General features: G+C 34.9%; 1 protein-coding gene and 1 long non-coding RNA gene across 7 annotated transcripts in view; one reads left to right on the forward strand and one right to left on the reverse strand.

Moving 5' to 3' along the window:
* Positions 1-23508, reverse strand: part of Slc8a1 (solute carrier family 8 member A1) — a 358556-nt gene that overhangs the window by 334422 nt on the left and 626 nt on the right. The gene's annotated exons all lie outside the window — the stretch shown is intronic.
* The window catches only part of LOC141414797 (uncharacterized), a 132175-nt gene continuing 130243 nt past the window's right edge, over positions 21577-23508 (forward strand). For all 4 annotated transcript variants that reach the window (XR_012439664.1, XR_012439663.1, XR_012439662.1 and 1 more), the window contains exon 1: positions 21577-21865. This is a non-coding gene — a long non-coding RNA (uncharacterized lncRNA). The remainder of the gene's footprint in view (positions 21866-23508) is intronic.

Here is a 23508-nt window from a genome sequence, read left to right on the forward strand (position 1 = left end):
CCATAATGTATTTTATACATATGCTTCTCTATGTTTATCAAAATTGTCACTTTTTTTGAGAAAGATAACCTACCGATGAGAGAAAGTTAGAAAAAATAGGTAGAAGATGGGAAAATATGTCCAAAATACTATGTTAATGAGATATCCTGTCAGTATCATCCTGACCTATTTTACATAACCAATCCTTCAATGGAAGGTGCATCAAATCCTTTTTGACAAGAAATTAGTACAAATAAACTGAATACTGTTAACCATCCACTTCGTTTTTCAATGATTCAATCAACAGCATGTATTTTATTTAGGAAAAATGCCTGGCTATCAAGTATCAAGTAGCCAGTGTCGAAAACATACTGTTAAGGCTTTTCTGAGGAGGTAGTCTTTGAAATGAAAATGTAAGATACAGAAATTCATACTACTAAATACTGATTAATCATCACTTGGATTTTTCCCCTTCATATCTGACAACTTAAATGTTTTTAAACCCTAATGTACGTGTTTTCTAAGTACTCTAAAAATAATACAAGCTATAGAAGAATATTTACCATTTCTCTCTCTTTTTTACTTCTCCATTTATGTAGAGTCTAGTTTGATTTCCTTTATAAAAATTATTGTCCAGAGCACTTAGTTGCCTTTTAAAAAATGCTTTCTCAATCTCCTTATAAAAAGCTTTTACTCTTCATACTGTTTGGGAGAAGATAAGTGGATATATTGGTACAGCAGACAGAGGAAAAACTTAATTCTTACTCAGAAGAGGGAACCAGCAGTTCAGCTGAGATACTTCCTTAAACCTAAGCACAACTGTCAACTCTCACTACTTGAATGTTTACTCTGACTGCAAGGAGGGGGATGAGGGAAAGAATCCCATTGCGGTGTCCGCCGACTCAAACTGGTTTTCCCACTGCTATTCAGAAGGCAGAGCTGGCCACATAACTGAACAAGCTTAATTGCCAGCCCTGGCAATTGACACAGACACTCGTGCTTAAGCACTTTTTTCATGGTCCAGTAAGTAAATTGTTAATGGACAGATAACACCATCTTAATCTCTGATACAACTTCATGGAAAAAACGATACAACCAGATCCAGGGAAGGAGAATTTAAAAAATAATAATAAGTGAGGTTAAGGAGTTTAAAGCCAGCTGACTGCAAACGTGGCTTTGAGTTTAGCATTAACCTTCAGGTAAGGATGACTATTTGAATAAAAGTGCTTCTCTTAGAAGCAAGAGCAATTAAAGAGTGGAGCGACAGAAAACTAAAGGACTTCACCCATGTATGAAATATCATGAGATAAAATGCCAGTCCAGGTTTGTTATTACCACGAGGGGGACACCTTCTGTGGCAGGAAAAAGGCAGACTGAAGGAAAGTGAAGGCTTTGTATGCGTTATCTTCCCCTTGCTCCCCCCAAACTTGCTGAGGAAGCTGGCGAAGGACTTATAAATGCCAGGGAATTGCTCTGAGATGGAATTTAGGATTCATGCCTATTAATTTGCACTCAGGATTGAGTGTTCCATTTTATTTCATAGGAGTGCAGGCAGTTTCTCAAACTGCTCACTCAAAACAAAAGTCTGTTCAGCACGTGGAAAGAATGAACATGTTCCCTTTTAACTATCAAAGGGGAAGTCTCATATGACAGTGTACTTTTGAATAAAACCAACTGTGTGTGTTCTTTTTTAAAGTAAAGTGACCAAAGGGATTGGGGTGGGGGGGGAGAAAAACAAACTTTTTTAAAAAATTAATCTCCTAATTCATAGTTTGCTTTCCTCCTACCTGAAATCATCTTTACTTTTAAACGTTCATGAGTTCTTTCCTTGTGTCGTTTTAGAATTATGTACATTGTGATTTACCCACTTGTCTGAGATTTTTCCAAACTGTGCTCACATCTTGGAATTCTTAGTATCTTCCTAGAGAGTCTACTCACAGCAATATTTCAGTAAGAATGGAGGGAGAATATACAATGCTTTCTGACAGAGCTATCCTCTGCAGTAAGGGTGGCTGCAATACCATAGGAGATGAAAGGTGGTGTGTTGGTGTTGAAAGAAAAAGACCCATGCTGGGGTCTTGCAAAATAATATACTTGTAGTAACAATAAATCTCTTTTGATAATAACTGTCATCTGATAAGTACTCATTCCATATCAAGAACAGCATGAGATGCTTTGCAAGCATTCTCTCATGTAAGTGTTCACTAGGAAGTTGTCAGAGTTCCTGTTGTAGATAGGCCACTGACGTTGGAGACATACAGAAACCCACCTAAGGCGATATAATTCTGGTAATTTACAAGAGAAGCACAATTTGAAATCTGGTCCATCTGCTCAGTTTCACTATCAATAAAACAAAAGTATAAAGTACCTCAAAATTTTCTGTACTTAAATAGGATTACATGAGCATTGTACATAAGAAGTATACATGGGACAGTGTTTGCATTACAGTGAACGTGTACTGTAGACCGGGTGCTGAATGGGACATGGACTCCACACAAAATGTGGTACAAGACAGGATAGAGCAAGAGGCACTTTTCTTCCCAGGATTATGATTCTGTGCTTTTGCACCAATGTAAGTCTCTTCTCACTTTTCTGACACTCAGCATGACTCTAAAGATAATAGAGCTGTGGCATATTGCTGAGAGGGAAAGTCGGACGAAGACTCAGTTTCACTTTGGGATTGGAGCACTGGTTGGAGGAGAGGCAAAACAGCAGACAATTACCTCCTCCTCTCACTCAGTTCAGACTCAATACTTAACCTCCAGCCTTCAACTGGATCAAAATGACTCGATAACTTTCCAGGGGGTTAGTCTTGGAGTATGGGAAAGGATCAGAAGGTTTATTGGCAGAATTCTCCCATAGCAACAAGTCTAAACACTAGCCAACAAAACACTTTTCTGAATCCCCAAGGAGCCAAAGCACTATCACCTTGTTAAAAAAAATTCTTCAGATTTTTATAGTCCATTGTAAAAGGAAGAAGCTTACTCACCCTCAATGATGACACACTACTAATGGTTTTACAAGGTATCATTAACCAGCAAAAAAAAAAAAAAAGGGTTTTCTTCCCCTATTTACAAAAAGTTCCTAAGAATTTTGATGACATTAAAAATGTGTAAGATTTTCTCCCATGAAGAAACTGGTGAAATTCCATGGATATTTAATTTATATCCAAGGAAAATATGTACCCTGTTAACGTCCCTTACCTGGAATATGCAGTCACCTATTTATGTACTTGACAAAACATGGAGCTCACTAGAAAGCAGGGAGAGATGGGGAGACAGGGTTCTGTTATTGTTTTAACCTTTGACTACTGATGTGGATTACAAACTGCAACTTTCTTGTTTTGGAAGGTAATAAGCACAGAATAATTTTGTCATGCAGTTTTCAGATCACGTAGTCCTAATTTCTTATACTCTCATTGTTTATTTCTCTAAATCTTCCATTCATATATGGAGTACATAAACCATGCTTAACTCTATAAATATATTTATTTATTCAAGAATGATTGGAATTTACTAGATACCTAGCATTCTAATTAGTTTGAGGAAACAAAGATGGATGTCCTTAGGTTCTTAATGAATCTTATATAAGTTTAAAATTCTGTGTTCATTCTGAAGATGCAATGTTGGATATGGCAGGGTAACATTTTGAGATGATTTATGGCAGGTGGGAAGGACTGTGGATTCACAACTATCTGTTTAGATAACCAGAGATGTCCAAGAATAAAACTGAAAGTGGATGACTTATGATGTCAACTTGGCAAAGATTTTGAACACATGGCATTAATGACAGTGAAAATGGAAAAAAAATTATCAAGCAAATTAAAGCTTTATTATGACATCTAGCTGAAACATATGGACAGAAATGCTAGTGATAGTGTAGTGATACATGTATATTATGCTGGATATAGAAGGAAATATCTACCAACCAAGAACAATAGAGAATGAATGAGCAGCATTTTCTGAAGTCTTGAGTTGAAAACCTTTCCATTCATGTACCTCCTACCAAATTTACATTCCTTCAATATGAAATATGAAGACCCAACACAAAAAGTTTCTTTCTATATCAAAAGGAAATATTTCATAATTTTACCTGTGTTTCTTAAATGAATAAAATTTAATAGTTGTGAAGGCCTTACGAATCATTTAATTTGAGCTCTTATTTCATAGTCAAAGAAGAGTAGGTCCAGTAAACGTTGTAAATTTATCAAGATCACAGAACTTGAGAGTTGGGAAACAAAGACTAGATCCCAGTACTGCATCCATCCCAATCCAACAGTCTTTCTCCATGTTGTCTCTGTCAAGGGATAACCAGTCTGTAGCTATGTTAGTCCCTATAACTGGTTTTTCTTTTATTCCTTCACTTTGTGTCCCCAATATCTCCTTTTTACTGTTGATACCCTCTCCAAATATTATTGAAGTTTTGATAAATTTAAGATCTTTAAGCTCAGACCTGATCTACCTGAATGTATATACCTGCCCCTCTTGCAGTTCCCTGCAATCACTACAGGCACACATTGGAATCATTTGCCCACATTTTAATAACAGAACACATGACAAGTTGAGTTGTTTCACTGCCTTGATAAAGTTCAGAGTCAAAAGTCATGTGTGATGGAGTAAGAGACTTTGTGGAAAGCTCCCATTGTACATGTTAATTTTTTTTTAATTTTTATTTTATTCATATGTGCATACAATGTTTGGGTCATTTCTCCTCCCTTCCCCCCCCTTACTCCCCGCCCCCTCCCTCTGATCCCCTACTGCCTCGCTACCTGGCAGAAACTATTTTGCCCTTATCTCTAATTTTGTTGAAGAGAGAGTATAAGCAATAATAGGAAGGAACAAGGGTTTTTGCTGGTTGAGGTAAGGATAGCTATACAGGGAGTTGACTCACATTGATTTCCTGTGCATGTGTGTTACCTTCTAAATTAATTCTTGTCAAACTAACCTTTTCTCTAGTTCCTGGTCCCCTTCTCCTATTGGCCTCAGTTGCTTTAAAATATCTGCTTTAGTTTCTCTGCGTTGAGGGCAACAAATGCTATCTAGTTTTTTAGGTGTCTTACCTATACTAAATAAATGGGACTTCATAAAACTAAAAAGCTTCTGCCTATCAAAAGAAATGCTCTCTAAACTGAAGAGAACACCCACAGAGTGTGAGAAAATATTTGCCAGCTACACATAAGACAAAGGACAGATAACCAGAATATATAGGGAACTTAAAAGACTAAATTCTCCCAAAATCAATGAACCAATAAAGAAACAGGCAAGTGAACTAAGCAGAACTTTATCATGTGCTCAAAGTCCAATCCCCTTGTTGTGTTTGCCCTTGACCTAATGTCCGCATATGAGGGAGAACATACGATTTTTGGTCTTTTGGGCCAGGCTAACCTCACTCAGAATGATGTTCTCCAATTCCATCCATTTACCTGTGAATGATAACATTTCATTCTTCTTCATGGCTGCATAAAATTCCATTGTGAATAAATACACATTTTCTTAATCCATTCATCAGTGGTGGGGCATGTTGGCTGTTTCTATAACTTGGCTATTGTGAATAGTGTTGCAATAAAAATGGGTGTGCAGGTGCCTCTGGAGTAACCTGTGTCACAGTCTTTTGGGTATATCCTCAAGAGTGGTATTGCTGGATCATATGGTAGATCAATGTTTAGATTTTTAAGTAGCCTCCAAATTTTTTTCCAGAGTGGTTGTACTAGTTTACATTCCCACCTGCAGTGTAGGAGGGTTTCTTTTTCCCCTGCATCCTCGCCAACACCTGTTGTTGGTGGTGTTGCTTATGATGGCTATTCTAACAGGGGTGAGGTGGAATCTTAGTGTAGTTTTAATTTGCATTTCCTTTATTGCTAGAGATGGTGAGCATTTTTTCATGTGTTTTTTGGCCATTTGAATTTCTTCTTTTGAGAAAGTTCTGTTTAGTTCACTTGCCCATTTCTTTATTGGTTCATAAGTTTTGGGAAAATTTAGTCTTTTAAGTTCCCTATATGTTCTGGTTATCAGTCCTTTGTCTTATGTGTAGCTGGCAAATATTTTCTCCCACTCTGTGGGTGTTCTCTTCAGTTTAGAGACCATTTCTTTTGATGTAAAGAAGCTTTTTAGTTTTATGAGGTCCCATTTATCTATGCTATCTCTTAGTTGCTGTGCTGCTGGGGTTTCATTGAGAAAGTTCTTACCTATACCTATTAATTCCAGAGTATTTCCTACTCTTTCCTGTTCCAACTTTAGAGTTTGGGGTCTGATATTGAGATCCTTGATCCATTTTGAGTTAATATTGGTATATGGTGATATACATGGATCTAGTTTCAGTTTTTTGCAGACTGCTAACCAGTTTTCCCAGCAGTTTTTGTTGAAGAGGCTGTCTTTTCTCCCTCACATATTTTTAGTATTTTTAGTGCCTTTATCAAAGACAAGTTGGTTATAGTTGTATGGCTTCATATCTGGGTCCTCTACTTTGTTCCACTGGTCTTCATGTCTGTTTTTGTGCCAGTACATGCTGTTTTTATTGTTATTGCTTTGTAATATAGTTTGAAGTCGGGTATCATGATACCTCTAGTATTGTTTTTTTGACTGAGTATTACCTTGGCTATTCGTTGCCTCTTTTGTTTCCGTATAAATTTAACGGTAGATTTTTCAACCTCTTTAATGAATGTCATTGGAATTTTGATGGGAATTACATTAAACATGTAGATTACTTTGGGGAGTATAGACATTTTTACTATGTTGATTCTACCAATCCATGAGCATGGGAGATCTCTCCACTTTCTATAGTCTTCCTCAATCTCTTTCTTCAGAAGTTTATATTTTTCTTTGTAGAGGTCATTCACATCCTTTGTTAGGTTTACACCTAGGTATTTGATTTTTTTTTGAGGTTATTGTAAATGGAATTGTTTTCATATATTCTTTTTCAGTTTGTTCATTATTAGTGTATAGAAATTCTAATGACTTTTCTATGTTGATTTTATATCTTGCTACCTTGCTATAGCTATTGATGGTGTCTAGGAGCTTTTGAGTAGAGTTTTTTGGGTCTTTAAAGTATAGGATCATGTCATCTGCAAATAGGGATATTTTGACAGTTTCTTTACCTATTTGTAATCCTTTTATTCCTTCTTCTTGCCTAATTGCTCTGGCTAGGAATTCCAGTACTATGTTGAATAGGAGTGGAGATAGTGGGCATCCTTGTCTAGTTCCTGATTTTAGAGAGAATGGTTTCAGTTTTTCTCCGTTAAGTATAATGCTGGCTGTTGATTTGTCATATATAGCTTTTATAATGTTGAGGTACTTTCCTTCTATTCCTAATTTTCTTAGCACTTTCATCATGAAATGGTGTTGGAGCTTATCAAAGGCTTTTTCTGCATCTATTGAGATGATCAAGTGGTTTTTGTTTTTGCTTCTGTTAGTGTGGTTTATTACATTTATTGATTTTCATATGTTGAACCACCCCTGCATTCCTGGGATGAAGCCTACCTGGTCATTGTGAATGATCTTTTTGATGTATACATGTTAATTTTTAACTCACAAACAGACACATCTGTGATTTGCTCCTACACCTATTTTTTGTTCTGATATTGCTTATGATTTTTGCATAAATTGTCCTACTCATTGTCATCTGATAAAATATAAGGAGGCATGATGGATAAATTAGAATAAAACACCTTTTAAGAGTTTATGCTAAACTTGGATCCTTCTCTTTCCACCTACATATTTAATGTATGATATACTGTTCTTCAGAATTCACTTTACTTTCAGATATAAAGAATAATAATAGCAATTATAATTATCATTTTATTTGTTGGGCTATTACATTGTAAACAGATAAGAATTTTAATGTACATATTTCTGACATTAAGATCTATACTCTTTCAAAAATGTCTTGTGATTCATCATTAGCAATAGCAACTTTTATTTTCATGAGCACTGAGGAAATCCTATCTATAAACAATCATAAAATTGTGCAGCAACTGAGACATAGCTTTACATTTATTTAGCTCTAGTGCTTATGATAAAGCTCAATGTTAACAAATATAGTACCCAAACTTGAATTTCAGAAAATATATTTTCATTTCAGGTTTATCTTCAGTGTTTTCATTTGTAAATCAATGATAGACAATATTTCAGACTTCACTGGTTTTGAGGATTTGTGGGCAATCAAGATAGTGGGTGATAATGAGTTGCCCTTTGGCATCTTAGAAATATAACTAAGATCATCAAACAGGCAGACACTCCTACTTCAAATCCCAGCTCTGCCAATAGCTGACACAAATCATACCCATGAATAAATGGTATGAATTTTTCTGAACATCAGCAAAAGATGGAGCTAAATAATATATAGGTCCCTTTTGACTTTATTTATATGTATATATACATTTATTTAATATATATATTTAATCTCAAAAGCAAGTTATTATACTTGTTTTTCCTCTTTGGAAATCAGTGTCAAATTGAAGTGAGACTCTTAATAGTATGCAGATAACGGGAAAGAGAATAGATTAACTTTTGGGGGCATGTGAAAGACAAAAGAAAAACGTTACTCCTTAGCATGCATTTTCGTCTAATTTCTCATCTAGTTTGACTTACTAGTTTTGCAATTCAATAAACAATTATTTTTAGTGGTTACACTAAAATGGTTTTTTTTTCAAAAAAGCTATTAGATGGAGGACACAAATGTCCAGGTAGCTAAAAGAAAATACAAGTTAGATGGATGAATTGCTTCTTTATAACAAGAAGACATTTCAGTGGCTATGAAAACCAACCACTCATGCCACAGAGGAAGCACCAGTCTAGAGAAAAATCAGTAACTGGCTATTTGCCTTGAGACAGAATAGGAATTTGTAGCCAGGGCTTGGGATGGATTGTAGTAGTTCTTGAACTTTTCAAGCATTGAAACTGATCCCCATTTAAGACCATCTTGATCTACAGGTTAAGCTTATCATAGAAGGGGTGTCAATCATTCTAGTATTTGATGCTAGAAATTATTTCGTTCCCATGTAATCACTTACTTACTTAAATAAAAAAGACTCACTCAAGGGCTGTACTTGAAGAGCTCTGGGGAAAACTCTTTTAGCATTATGAGGCACTCACCCTTCCTTATTACTATTGCCTCCTCACTAACAACATACTTTGACACTAATAAATGGAAGAATACAATGTCCAAGTCATATTTGGGATGCCATCTGAGCATATGATACTGGTTCCTTTGGGATGTTTGCACTTCTCAAAATAAACAGATTCTTTGAGTAAGTTTATGTGATATTTCTCCTCATGCACACTGGCAAACTGAGACAGGCTTCCAGATCCAAATAGAATCTGTTGACTGATTAAAATCCATTTGTGAAAGTATTACCCAAAAGGATTTCAGAATATATGAAGAGAAACAAGACCACTGTATGTCAAGTACTTCAAAAAGTTGGGTCAAGGTCTGGATAATGTTGCTGAAAATGTCAATCACCACTTTATATTGTTTGGCCAATGGTAATCATATAAACCAGCAAAGCAGTGCTTGAATTTTAATGTTATTCTCATAATAGTTATGAATATTAGAAGATAAAATTATTAAAAAGAGGACATTTACTTTAAAAGAAATATTTCAGCTACTCTCTCTTCTGTATAAATCTTTTCACTTCACTTTAGTGTTGTTGAAGTCAGTAGCTTTGGAGAATGGCACATTTAGATAGGCTTAAATAAAGTATATTTTCCAGTTAATCATCCACCAATGCCTATACATCTTCAAGGTGCAAATAAGTAACACTACAAACATCTGTTTATAACTTAGTAGATGAACCTTAAAATGTCAAGAAAAAAGAGGAGTCTTAGAATTAGCTTAACAGGAGCTGAGTGCTGGTGGATCACATCTGTAATCTTAGCTACTCAGAAGGCAGAGATCAGGAGGAACGCAGTTCAAAGCCAGCCAGGACAAATACTTCCTAAAACCTTATCTTAAAAATACCCAACACAAAAAAGGGCTGGTGGAGCGGCTCAAGGTATAGGCCCTGAGTTCAAACCCAGTACGGCAAAATAAATAAATAATAGCTTAAGAGTATGGAAATAAATAAGGAAAGAATAGATCAACTGTTTAGAGCATGTGAAAGGTAAAAAATATAACTCTTTCACATTCATTTTCTTCTAGTTTTTATGTAATGAAAATTACTGACTTACTAGTTTTCCAATTCAAGAAACAGTTATTGAGCCACCTACTATATGTCAGATGCTGTGCCAAATTCTGCATGTGTAAAGATAAGTATATGCCTTCAAGGAGTTTAAAGTCTAATGAGAAAGTAGAAAAATAAATGTTGATAAGTCTAAGTATAATTACAGACATATCCCCAGGGTTCTGTGGGAGTGTAAAGGGAGAATATAAATCAGAAATGGATAGTGGGAAGCAAGGTATCACATAGAGAATGCTTCTCAGTTGAGTCTTGAAGCACAAGCAGGGTTTGTTAGGTAGAAAGGAAGGAAAATATCAATGTAAAAAGAAGATATTGAACATGTATAATGTGGAGAATGATTGGGAGTGGACAGGCTGGAGGCAGGATATCTCTTAGCATGTAATGTTAATAATTTATATATTACTGTAAAAGGAAGATGACTAATGATAGAAGAGACATTCAGGTGGTATAAACTGTAGAATTTGGGGACTATCTGATGTAGTGTGGACACATTAGCAAAAGAAAGGAGTCTAAGCTGATTTAGTTTATAGTTAACTAATTAATTATATAAACCAGAAAGACTAGTTAAATGGAAAGTAAAGATAATGAGTTTAATTTTGAGCAGGTTGAATGTGAATCAGTGGGCTGTACAGAAATGAGTTAAATAGAGTTTGGAGGATAGGGCAGTAAACATTAATAAGGAGTAGCTAGAGTAAAAGATAAAATGAAGGTAAAACATTTTGCCTTATATTTTTCAGACCGTTTTCACAAGTAAATTATATTCCAATGTATAAGGATGCTTTGATGAGAATTTTGAGCCAATAAAGAGTCTGTGAAGAACTCTAGAAGTTTGAATAGGAACCATAAGATCACGTGTAATCAAAACAGCTATCAGAAAGGATTCTGAGCATTCCTAACACAAAGAATTGATAAATGTTTGAGGTGATAGATATATCAATTACCCTGATCTGCTCATTGCACATTGTATACATGTATTGAACAGTTGAACTGTACCCCACAAGTATGTATCATTATAATGTGTTAGTAAAAATACTTAAAAGTTTGTAAATATCATTTTAATGTTCAAAGTCAAGTCAGCCTGACTTCATAGACTTTAGTGATTTAAAACAAGTTGGACAGAGAATACTGTTAAATGATTCCTGACACTCCCCAGGATATTTGACATAACTACACAAAAGTACTTTGGACCAAATAGAGACATGGACTGAAGGATAATGCAATTAGGAGCAAATATTAAGAATGTACACAAAGGTTGCTGACTCCAGATGAAAAGTGAGTTGAATGCTTCAAGGCACTGTTCTTAGTTTTGTCCAAATGCTATGCTATAGTATTAAATGAAGCTATAAATGCCATTTGCACTACTTTTGTGATAGTGGAGGGATGAAAACAGACTTTATGACATCATATCCACAAATATTTTTATTTTGTTGTTACTAGGGATTAAACCCAGGGTCTTATGTATGCCTAGCATACATAAGACTCTACCACTGAGCTACCCTCTACAAGCCCCATGAAGATCTTAAAAGATAGAATAAAATAGAGATGGGTCTTGAGGTCATGCACTTGGAGCTCTCAGAATTACCTGAAAAAGTACTGCTTGGGTTAGTTGTGACCGTCAATTCTCTCAACACACAGACTAACTAAATAACAAAATAGACTGAAACTAGGAGCACAGTCAAAGGAGAATTTTCACAAATTAACACAATCAGAAATTTATATTCACGTGATAAAAGGATGAACTAAAAACTAGGACAACAGAGAAAGTTGGAGAGAAACATAACTTCTGTTGGTGTGCAGAGACTATAGTCAATGTCAGATGGAATATGCATTTTATTTGATATGATCACAGGGACTAGATGCAGTACTAGATAAAAAGCTACCTTTCTCAGTTCATCTTTGCGATACATTTGTCTGTAGTAGAGTAAATAACCTTGAATACAGTCAGACTTGCCAAGCTCTACTAGTAATTGGCTGTGTAATCTTGGACAGATTTATTTAGCACTCCCTGCTGTTGATAATAGAATCCAGTTTTTATAGTTATTGTCAGTATTTAATGAATTAATGCATGTAAAAGCAGTGATAAATGTGCCTGGTCCATAGGGATTGCTGTAAGTGCCAGCTCTCATTGTCATTAATAGTTACAGAAGAATAGAGCATGGTGCCCTCACCTGGAGATACTGTAGAGAAAAAGAGATTCAGAGGGGTACTCTTAAGCAGCTTTTTAAATTTTATAGGTCATTTGTACACCAGTGTCTACAAGTGTCCTAGTTGCAACCTCCCCCCACACAGCTGCCATCAGAGTTTATGGGGAGCCATTGCAGGCAGTGGTTTCTATCTCAAGACCTAGAATGGCCTTCTCTTGGTTATCCAATGAACTCAACTGCTTTCTTTCTGAGGTCATCTTCTTGCCTTCATACTTCAGTTTCTTGTGTATGCGTCTGACTTCTATGTCAATGCCTACTTACAATTTGCTTCTGGCCCACTCTCTTTGACTCTGAACCCTACCCCTTGCTGGGGGAGCAGGACAGAGAACCAAGAAGCCTATACTTTAAAATTTTCCTAGGCATTAGTCCATAAAACCACAAAAAAGTTTTAGATTTTCATGGAAGATGAGAAAAGGGTTCTTTCTACTTCAAGATCAGGAAAACTCTGAGATTTTGCTAGCTGCTGAATCAGCATGCCAATATTTCTAATTGTGATGATTATCTGTCTATCTATCTATCTATCTATCATCTATCCATCATCTATCTATTATCTAATTAATGCATCATCTAAGTATCTATCTATCATCTATCTAGCTTTATGCATGTATCTCAAATCACCACATTGTATATTTTTAATCTATACTATACAGTCCTTACTTGTCAGTTATACTTAAAAGATTTTTTTAGTTTGGAGTTCCTCCTACCACTGAGTTATCTGCTCAACAATCTAACCAAAATTTCTGAATCAGTCTCAGAATTGTGTTCTTCACCCATTTTACTCTATTTCTGGTTAATACTTTTCTCATATATAATTCTATGAATGGTAGAGTCATAAGACATTTCCTATATAAAATAAAATCTATGAAGAAATGACTTTGAGAAACACTGAATTAAATAAACAATACTAAGGTATTCTCAAGACAAATTAGTTTATTAAAGTCCCCAGAATTCATTCAGTAAAGAATCAATTAACCTAAGTTATCCCTAGGTTATTCTTTCATGAAATTATTGTTAGCCTATCACCCATTAATATTTTATAAATCTAGCATTTGGTGCAAATTTGAAGTTATGAATAGTAGGTGCCTTCCTTTGAACACTCACTCGGTATTCATTTATTCTTGAGAACAGCTATTTAATTAGGGAAAACATATGTCCCAGTGCACTGGTGGTGATCCACTGTAATGAACAATTCCCCTTTCACTCTCAAAAATATCTTTATTCTGATGAGCAATTATAGAAATACCCAACCTATAAGGTATATGTTATTTTATTTTTTTTGCATTTGTCTTCCTGCAATCTAACCTGCCTACTATAGCAAGAAAGAGCTTTTAAACATGTAAATTAAATTCTTTCATTTCTCAGCTCATAATCTTCAATGGCTTCTTAGCACCCTAAGAACAAGTCCCAGACGGAGTGTCTTAAGTCTATGGCTGGTGGCTACATCTCTGATGCAAGGATTTTATTGGACTACTACTTTTTATCCAGCCTTGCTGGGCACCTTACTGTTCCTGGAACACACCAAGTATGTTCCTATCTCAAGGCCATATTTGCTGTTTTCCCCCTTTTTGTAGAAATGTCCCTAATTTTTCATGATTGTTGCCTCACTTCATTTAGTTTTCTGCTCAAATCTCATTTTTTTCCTGACCACCCTTTCTGCAAGCAGTTTCCTATATCTATCTTCTGTATCTCTCTTGCTGCTTTTACTTTTTATTTGACTTGGATATTGTTTGAGTTACATCTCTCATACCTCATTTACATTAGCACTCAGATGCCTCCATTATAATGGATATTTCTGCTTAGTAAGACTTTTCTAACTTTAGTTCAATTCTTTGACATAACTTAGCAAATAGTTAAAAATAACTGCAAATACATACTCACTTTAGAAGACTGACATTTTTAATAATGGCCAATTTTCATATAGTATCTCCCTCAATTATAGATCTTTTTATTGGCAAGCATTTCTCTTTTGACATGAATGTGATCTTTTGAAAAATATGGTTGTAGTCTATCTACTTCACTTTGGAAAATGGAGCTGTAATTAAATCAGAGACACTTAAAGGCAGAGCACTTTCTAGAAATCTAGTCAGATAAATACACTAAGGAAGAAGAATGTTTCATTTAAGTGCCTCAGTGGGTGAATGGACTTATGGGGTGGATGACTCCATTTCATCCACCACACTGGTGGGACCTGACTAAAACTTAACAATAAGAATATGTCATCCTCCTGTGCATGCAAAGGGCAACCCAGGTTTCAAATAGTACCATAACTAAGGAATCAAAGCATCAAAGAAGCTATTTCTGTATTTCTACTCTGCTTACTCTTTGCTCTAAAGCAAGATCTTACTATAAAGCATCAAAACTGCCTTCATCAGCTCTAAACACAGCCCAATATTACCTTCAGAAAAATTAAAGTCTCTCTTTTCCCAGCACCCATATCCATCCCCCAATAAGGTTTTGAATTGTTTTACTTAGTCCATCCTAAGCCAACAAACAGAGAAAAGCAAACACAGTATATGTAATCTTAGAAATGACCACTACACTATGGAATTAGTCACTTTATAACTTTCTTTTGAAAAATTCTACATGGGTTATCTTCCAAGTGTATTTTCCCTTTATTCATGTCACTAATCTGACCCACTAAAGAGGGTACAGCCATTTGAGTCTGACTTGTACCCTTCCCTTCCAGTCTACTGAACTATTGTCTAGTTATCAATATCTGTTATTATTCTCTTTTAAGCCTTATACCCTAGACTTGTATGCATAAATTCTCTGAGGGTAAGAGCTATGCCTTATCCATCACTTCATACACCAAAGTACATTATCTACAACATAGTAGATGCTCAGTAAATGCTTGATGAATGAATAATGAACAATATTTGTTGGATAATTACTATGTGATAGGAACTAATCATAATGCATGATTTATGTCATTGATTCTTACAATAAGAATAAAATTCTCTTCTGTATCTCTTCAGCACAAGTGCAAAGATTTGTTACAGTATTTGAATATTTTCAATGATTTTGAATAATATGTTACTTGAAATGAGTAAAAGATATTATTTTATTCCCTCAATTATTTATTAATTTTTTTTCTTTTTAAAATAATTTTTATTAGGATATATTCATTATTCAGGGGGGGATTCATAGTAACAATTCTGATTAGTCTTATATTATACATTATTTACATTGCCCCCATCATCTCTCCCCATCAGCCCCCCACTCACCTTAAAGCTATTGCAAGATGTTTTTTAGTTCTGTTTCATAAAGGTGTATGAAGTCCATCAACCATATACCATCATCTTAATCTCCTTCCTTCACCCTCCTCTCTTCCCTCCCATTAGTACCTCCCTGCCCCCTGCACACTACTGTGGGTCAGAAAATGGTACTGTATAAGTAGAATTAAGGTAGATGTCACCAGTGTGACCACACTCCCGGTTAGAACCCTCTCTTGGCCTCCCTTCACTCCCACTCCCTTGCTACTGACTTGAGAACAAAGTTCCAACTCTTTAAAAATATGGAAAATGTTCTCATTATTGCCTCTCCAGGCTTACCCCTAATTTTTTCACATCTAACAATTTGAGCAATAAAACAATGATAAAGATCTACCCAGGGATAATCTTTGAGGGGAAGATATCTGGGAAAGGGGATAAGGGAGCCTTCTGAGACAATGGTAATGGCTCCATCTCTTAATGTAAGTGCTGGGTACATGTTTTAATTCCATGTTTGGAAGCTCATGGAGCTGCATAGCCACATGTATCTGTAGATATATTATATTTTAATAAAAAGTATAAAACAAAAGCTGCCTTTTCAATGCTGAACTATCTGTAGCTTTCCACTTGTCATTGTCATGTCCTCCTTCCCCACACCTGCTGCTTCCTCTCCCCATCCCCTCTGGCCTGCAGCATGAACTCGTTCTCAGTGCTCATCAGACTACCTTGCAACAGTATGTTTGTGTGATTCTTTGCCTCAGTAGACTTCACTCTTCAAGATTCTATCTCCTGGTACTCAGAGTAGTTCCAGGTACTTAACAGCCTGGGCTAGCAGGAGAATTACAATTTCATTTTGTGATACACTGACAGAGTTGTAGGTGCCCTGGGAACACAATTAAAATGCATATACACGTAAACCACAAATGTGCAAACATATCTTCTGCAGCAGGCTGAATCTAAGTCCAAGGAGAACAGTTTATTTGCTTAATTATCCCCCCCACCAAGTAATATTCAAATGACATTTGTATTGTTTCAGAAAAGTTATGTATGTACATGGAATGTTGTTAATTTTCAGAAAAGTTATGTATGTACATGTCAGTGGAGATTAAATTGGCATTTTATAAGCTATTCAGCCTTCTACTCTTTTCACATATAGACCCAGGAGGTATCTTTTCAAACATGTTAAAACCACAGGTCTTTGTCTAATTAATTCATTTACAGAGAGGACTAATTTCAAGTTAGCCCTTTCTGAAAGAAGTTTTTATGATTGAATGGTAGGTATATTTCATCATATACATTAATTCTGGTCAGTTGGTGGTGGCTGCCTGCAACTCTCGAGAGTGATTTTGTGACTCATGTAGGCTATGTCAGTTAAGATGACATGATTGACATCTGACACTGATGCTGTCAGATGAGGAAGACTAGGGGTGCACAATTCTTGTCTGGATTCTAAATCATTCTTTGACATAACAAGGTCATAGGTAGGTTATTTTTCTACAGAATTTTCTTAGAGCTAGTGATATATTAGTGTACCTTCTATGAATCTGAGATGAAAATCACTTTTATCTAATATTTCATAGCTTTGTTTTTTAATCATGGGACCCTTTATTTCGCCAAAGTTATAGAACAACTCTTCCTCAGATTATGTTTTGGAGAATGTGGTTTGGAAATTTATAATTTTGCTGAAATTTTGGGGATCAGATTCTTAACCTATGTAATGAATTACTATATATGCCCTTCAAAAAAAGATAATTTTATTCAGGAATGAGCATAACTTATCTTAACTGTTTGATTATTGAGGAGAAACAAAGGTGTTTGGGGGGTTGTATTCATTACATTAGTTGCCTATTTAGTCTGTGTTTTCCAAAATAACATGGATCTATTACTTTGGCTCTGAGGCACATTTATTTATTATAAGCTAAGTACATAAATGTTGCCTAAATTTAGTTTTTTATAATGCAATTTTTGGGTGTGTATTTTTAACATACTATATTTTTTCTTTTTTCTTTTTCAATGCTTTGAATGTCTCAGAAAGTGTAAGCTATAGTTTTATAAGCTACTATCATTTGCTGCTGAAATGGCTGTTGATTGTTGATAATACTATAGATATATGAGAACTGAAGGGACTCTTTTTCTTTAAGTCTCTAATCTTATTATTTGCTTTCCCTTTCCTTTTCCTCTATAGATATTTACCTTTTAAAGGAAAAAAATAGTATTTAAATTAATGGTAGTAACAAAATCATCTCTGGGGACGAGTGATTTTCAGTATGTGTGCGGTGAAATAAAATGTAGAGTTACTAGAGGATAAGTTTGACCTTCCTTCCACAGTACATGCATGATAAAATGTGAAGAGAAAAGAGGTAAGCTTTCAATACATTCTTTTTACAAAAAAGTGACCAATTTCTCTATAATTTGCACTTTCTTCATTAAAATACACTTCATTATAAGTTTCATAAAACTAAATGCATGACTCATAGTATTGGTGAAAGTTGTACATTAAGTTCTCAAAAGTCCTTAGCTCAGAAGCATAATCTGAAATGTTAGTGAATGTCAAGTGGGTTTCTTGTTCTTCATTTTAGATTTATGAGTTGGAATTTAAATGGGATTTAACATGTATGTGCGAATACAATACTAATTTTCGTTTAAATGACTTATTCATTTTCTCACTCATTTCCAATCCTCATTGCTATATGACATTGATGAGTGGTGGAAAAAGAATTTCAATACACATTTTTCAAACATGACTAATATAAGAGGCAGAGTGAATAAAGATGGAGTATAGTCACAAAATAATAACTTATCCTCTATCTCTGAAAAATGTCCACTCAAAAAATTGGAAACATTAACTGACAAAGAGCAATCGATGCTTTTTCTTATTTAGTTGACATTCAGAAGCACAGTTTCAAGTGATCATTCATTAGACGTATAATTTATGGAACAATGATCTAAAAGAATAAGTAACATCATTTGGTTCTTACTTCTTGCCAGTAAAATGCAAACTACTTTTCACACATTAATTTTGTTTTTCCCATGTTTAAAAGGATGGAAACAACTGTTGGAAAGTGTAACACGGAGGCTAAGCACAGGTTTCAAATTCTGTCTCTTTGGTTTCTGTGCATCAGTGTCTTTATAGGTGGATTGCCAGGATTAATAAACTATTACATTTTACTCTCATAGAAATATGGTAAGAAAATAGAAATGGCTCCACACACATCAATATAGTTTTTGATATCTTGCCCAGACTGGTAATTGAGATTTGAACAAGGATGGGTCTGAATCTGGAACTGAGGTTTTTAAATAAAATACAACTTTTTATTTCATAAAATGTATTTTATGCATATGAGTAAAATCATGCTAAAATTAGTTAACATTTAGAGATAGTTTGTTAAAATTATGTTTCTTTACATTAAATTTAAAAATAACTTGCAATTGATAATGGTCCCTAATGTCATTTCTTATATGATTGCACTTGTCTCTCTCTAGAGAAAACTTTTAACCTAAGGCACTAAAGTTGTAATTATTATTATATATTATCAAATTGGAATCTAACGCATTAATAAACATTCAATGGATTCTTCTATCACATATACTTTAACATACTTTATTCAGAAAATAATTTAAGACACTACTTGTTAATGAATTGTCTTCTCTTCTATTATAGTATAACTTCATTCTTGAAAGTTTTTCTGGGTATGTTTCTTAATATTTCTGAGTGAATTTATGTCTGTGTTTATTTATTGTGAATATCAAAATGATAGTTTCACTTTCATCTTCATGTTATGATTTGGGGTAGGAAGGGAATTCAGTGTTCATCATCAACTAACCAGAGCATTAAGTCAGTATCCTAGATGTGCCAAGTTATTTCAGTAAACTAGAGTTGAAAGGTGTTTAGGAATTCATCTGTACTCTCCTGGAAATGTGATCACTTTTCTATTTAGCATACATAGTGAGAGGAGAAAGAATCAGATTCTTGGGAGAAACCCATTTGATTTGAATATTGCCTATGAGGATGATATCATCACTACTTGGTTATTACACTAAACTATTTGCATTTTGCCCCTTAATCCCTTCTACATAGTTACTACTTAATCTACAGAAAATGAAATAGAGACAACAACTAGATTAACTGCCCAAAATCACACAGTCATCAATACATTGTAAAGTCAGAATGAAACTCAGGCTGTCTGACTCCTCCCACTCTGAGTTCTCTTCACTTGGATTATTGCTTCTACACAGTAACTTGAATAGTCTTCCTAGCTGATCTGAAATCTAAAGTTACTATTTATTTGATCTCTACCAGTATTTATCTCAGAACTTTCTTTGTGGGTCAGTTCTTATTTAAATGGAAGGTCTGCCATGAAATCCTCTTAGTATTTTAGAGTTAGTTTTTTATTCACATAATTTGATACATAAGAAATTAATGTACCTTATAAATTCTCTTTTTTAGGAAACTTGTGTCCATTTTAAAAAAAGCTTACTGCTACAAAAAATTAATATGGCCTTTCAAGATGGTTGTTTGATGACTTGGTAAAACAATATAAAATTTCATTTAGCAGCTGTAGTTAAGAACCACAATGTCACATATATATATTTTTTACCTTTTAAGCATTGTGGCTAACATTCTTACAGGATTCAGGCTAAAGAGTATAAAAATTTTCTGAGAAAAAAAAGTGTTTTTCCTTTTTTTTTCCCCACAGGGTCTTGCTACTTGAGGCCTTGAGTTATTGATCCTCCTGTGTAATCTCTCCTTAGTTCTGATATTACATGTGTGTGTCAATGTGCAGTTTGCCTGCTTATTATTACTATTTAAATCTTTAGCTATAGGTTGGGGCCATGCCTCAAGTGGTAGAGTGCCTTCCTAGCAAATGCAAGGGTCTGAGTTCAAACCTCAGTACCACCAAAACCAAAACCAAAAAACCCAAAAAGAACCACCTCCCAAAACATCCACAGAACTTCAGCTATGGGTCTTATAACTTCCCTTATCATAAAATGTAAGTCTGGTAGACATTTTCCTTCCTTCCTTCCTTTCTTCCTTCCTTCCTTCCTCTCTCCCTCCCTCCTTTCCTCCCTTCCTTCCTTCTTTCTTCCTTTTTTTCCCTTCTTCCCTCCCTTCCTTCTTTCCTTTCTTCTTGTGGTATTGGCAATTAAATCCAGAGTCTTGCACTTGTTAAGCAAGTACTCCACCACTTAAAGCTATGTCCTTAGGCCTTTACTTTTTGAGATAGGATCTCACTACTTTTGCCTGGACTTGTCTTGAATTCATGATCCTCCTCCTGCTTCTGCCTCCTTAGTACTTGGGATTACATCATGCACCACCATGCCTGGTACTGGTTACTGTTTTTTGTTATTGTGAAGAGGAACTGGTTCTGGGTCTTGGGAGCATGTTACAATTTTATGGGGTGAATTTCAAAGCTAAACTACCTTGCCTGTCCCACAGAAGCACACTTAGTTCATTAGGAGTGTAGTCAGATATCAATTTCCCTAAGTGATTTAAGGTGCAGATAGAGCTGAGAACCATGACTCATTTCAGGAAAGGAAGTCAATGGGATAAGAAAGGTCATTTTCTACCCAATAGCACTAAGTGTTATCTGAATTTGTTTCCCTTTCATTACTTCAAAAACCTTAAGAATACCTTCAACAATTCTCCTGTGTGCAATTTTCTTCTAATACCTTACCAGGAGATGGGAAAATATGTAACTTTAAAATTAAGAAATTGAAGGAGGTGCTGCTTGGACAGATCATGTCTGGTCAGAACACCAGGTGATCTGGATTCTATGGAACCTTCACCTTTCATTGATTAAACTTGGAGAAACATAAGAGAGTCTCTGTGGTGTTGGAATTCCTTATTAGTACATTATTAACCTAGTCTCATGATGTTTGTGTCATTTTTAACATTCTTGAAATCATTGGTGCTCTGTGTGGAACCACTCAGTGTCTCTGTTTTTAGTCACCTGAGCAAAAGAATTTTTTTTTTAAAAGATATTCCCCATCAAGCCCCTTTAAAAGCACTTTCTCTTCCTAGCCATTATAGCCCAATAGACCAACCCCACAAACTGTCCAGTCTTCCCACATTAGATAGAAACTTTCAAGCTGTGCTTTATTCTGCATGGACAAATGCCCATTTCTTGGTTATACTGTGTCACCACCGTATGTTAGCTACCTCAGCTGAATATTGCAGAGAAAATTAGAGCCATTTTGTTCTCACATGAACTGCCAACACTTCCAATTCTCCTCTCAAAACATGATCTCAAGATTTTCTATATGCACAGTCATCATCGAAAGTTTAAGAACTCAAGAGGGTAAGTAGCTTGCTTGACTGTCATTAATTTTCTCCCAGAAATGTTAACATACTATACATAAAAATAGTAGCAAGTCATTTTCTATTACTTATATTCTGTGACTTGAATTTGTTTGCTAAAATGAAAAACAGGAGCAGACATTTCTCATGAAGAGTGTGCACTTGAAATGTACTTGGCAGTAGCAAATGAGAAAACAGTAGATGGTGACATGTATGCATTGCATCTGTTCACAAATGCTAGAGGCGTCATTTATGTGAACCTTCTACATATTGGAAATTGCAAAGACTCCTGCTGTGCTGTTCCTTTTGGGAAGCCGGCTGGTATGTAGTGTTTAATTAAGTATTTTCAAACCACCCTTTTGTAGGCCTGTTCCACTTTAGCTGAAGTTATGACAGCTTGTCTCTGTTAGTTTAAAAAAAGAAGGCTGGGTTATTTTTCTCTTTCTTTTTCCCTTAGATAAAGAATATTAGTATTTTTCAGTGAAGTCAAATAACTTATTAGAAATTTTAAAAGGGTGAGTTGAAATATGTTGTGAATTGAATGTATTGTCAATGTAAACAGTATGTTGAAGAAAACTTCAGTGAAATTTTAATAATTTATAATTATTTTAATAATTTTATGATACTGTATTATAATGATATTCTATTGTTATTGAAATAAACTCATGTTTTTTTCTTCCTCTGCCACCTTTTTTGTTGCAATGGAATATTCACAGCTTGAAAGAAACCACCACAAAAGTAGTTATTTTCTTCATATTCAGTCAGGATTTCTTGGTTGTCTAATGTGTCCAGAGAGCACCTTGTTGCTCAGTGTTACCAACTACTTTTATTCTTTTCTCACAATTGTTTGTTACTTATTTTCCTTGTCATGTTTGTCACCGGGGAAAGGGAATCATATTTAATATTTCTTTCTCTTTTGTCCCAGTCTTATGCTCTATTTAAACAGTGAAAACTAAGTGAAGTGAGTCGTTTGAATTCGTACTTGAACTATATACACATTATTCTCAGCAAGATATATCTGGAGTTTAAATTCCATTATCCTGTGTAAGAATCATTTGAATTCCATCTTGGAAAAACACATATATTTTATAGCTGTGACCTAAACTTTTTTCTTTTGACTTCTGCAAACGTTTGGCAGGTGTTCACAGACTTTACTCACAATTTTTAAAGGCCTGTTTTAAATATTTAATAACTACAATTTGGTAATTATCTAGAATAGCATTTCAAAGTGAAATTAATATGACTTGGCTGGGTTATCCAATAGTCCAGAAGATATAGTGCAGTCATCTTGATATTGCTGTTGTCATCATATCCATTCTTATACCTTGAACTCCTGAGACATGTAACTTCTATTAATCTGCCACAATCTACTATTCCCAAAACATCACTGATGACAAAACAATAATAATCTTCAGAAACATGTCCCCCCAAGATTCTAAGTTTTCAGTCATTAACAAGAAAGAAAGAAAAAAGAACTGTGAAAGGTCTTGAGCAAATCCAGGGCATACAGCTGGTTCAACTTATGCAAGAACTCATGTTTGTGAAAACAACTCAAGAATCTTTGAACAGGATGTAATCAACCTCAGAGCTGCTGAGAAACACTGCAAAAATGACTTCAGCTGCCAAAAATAATAATGCCATTTT

The sequence above is a fragment of the Castor canadensis genome, chromosome 12 (assembly GCF_047511655.1).
Source record: "Castor canadensis chromosome 12, mCasCan1.hap1v2, whole genome shotgun sequence".
Taxonomy (NCBI): domain Eukaryota; kingdom Metazoa; phylum Chordata; class Mammalia; order Rodentia; family Castoridae; genus Castor; species Castor canadensis.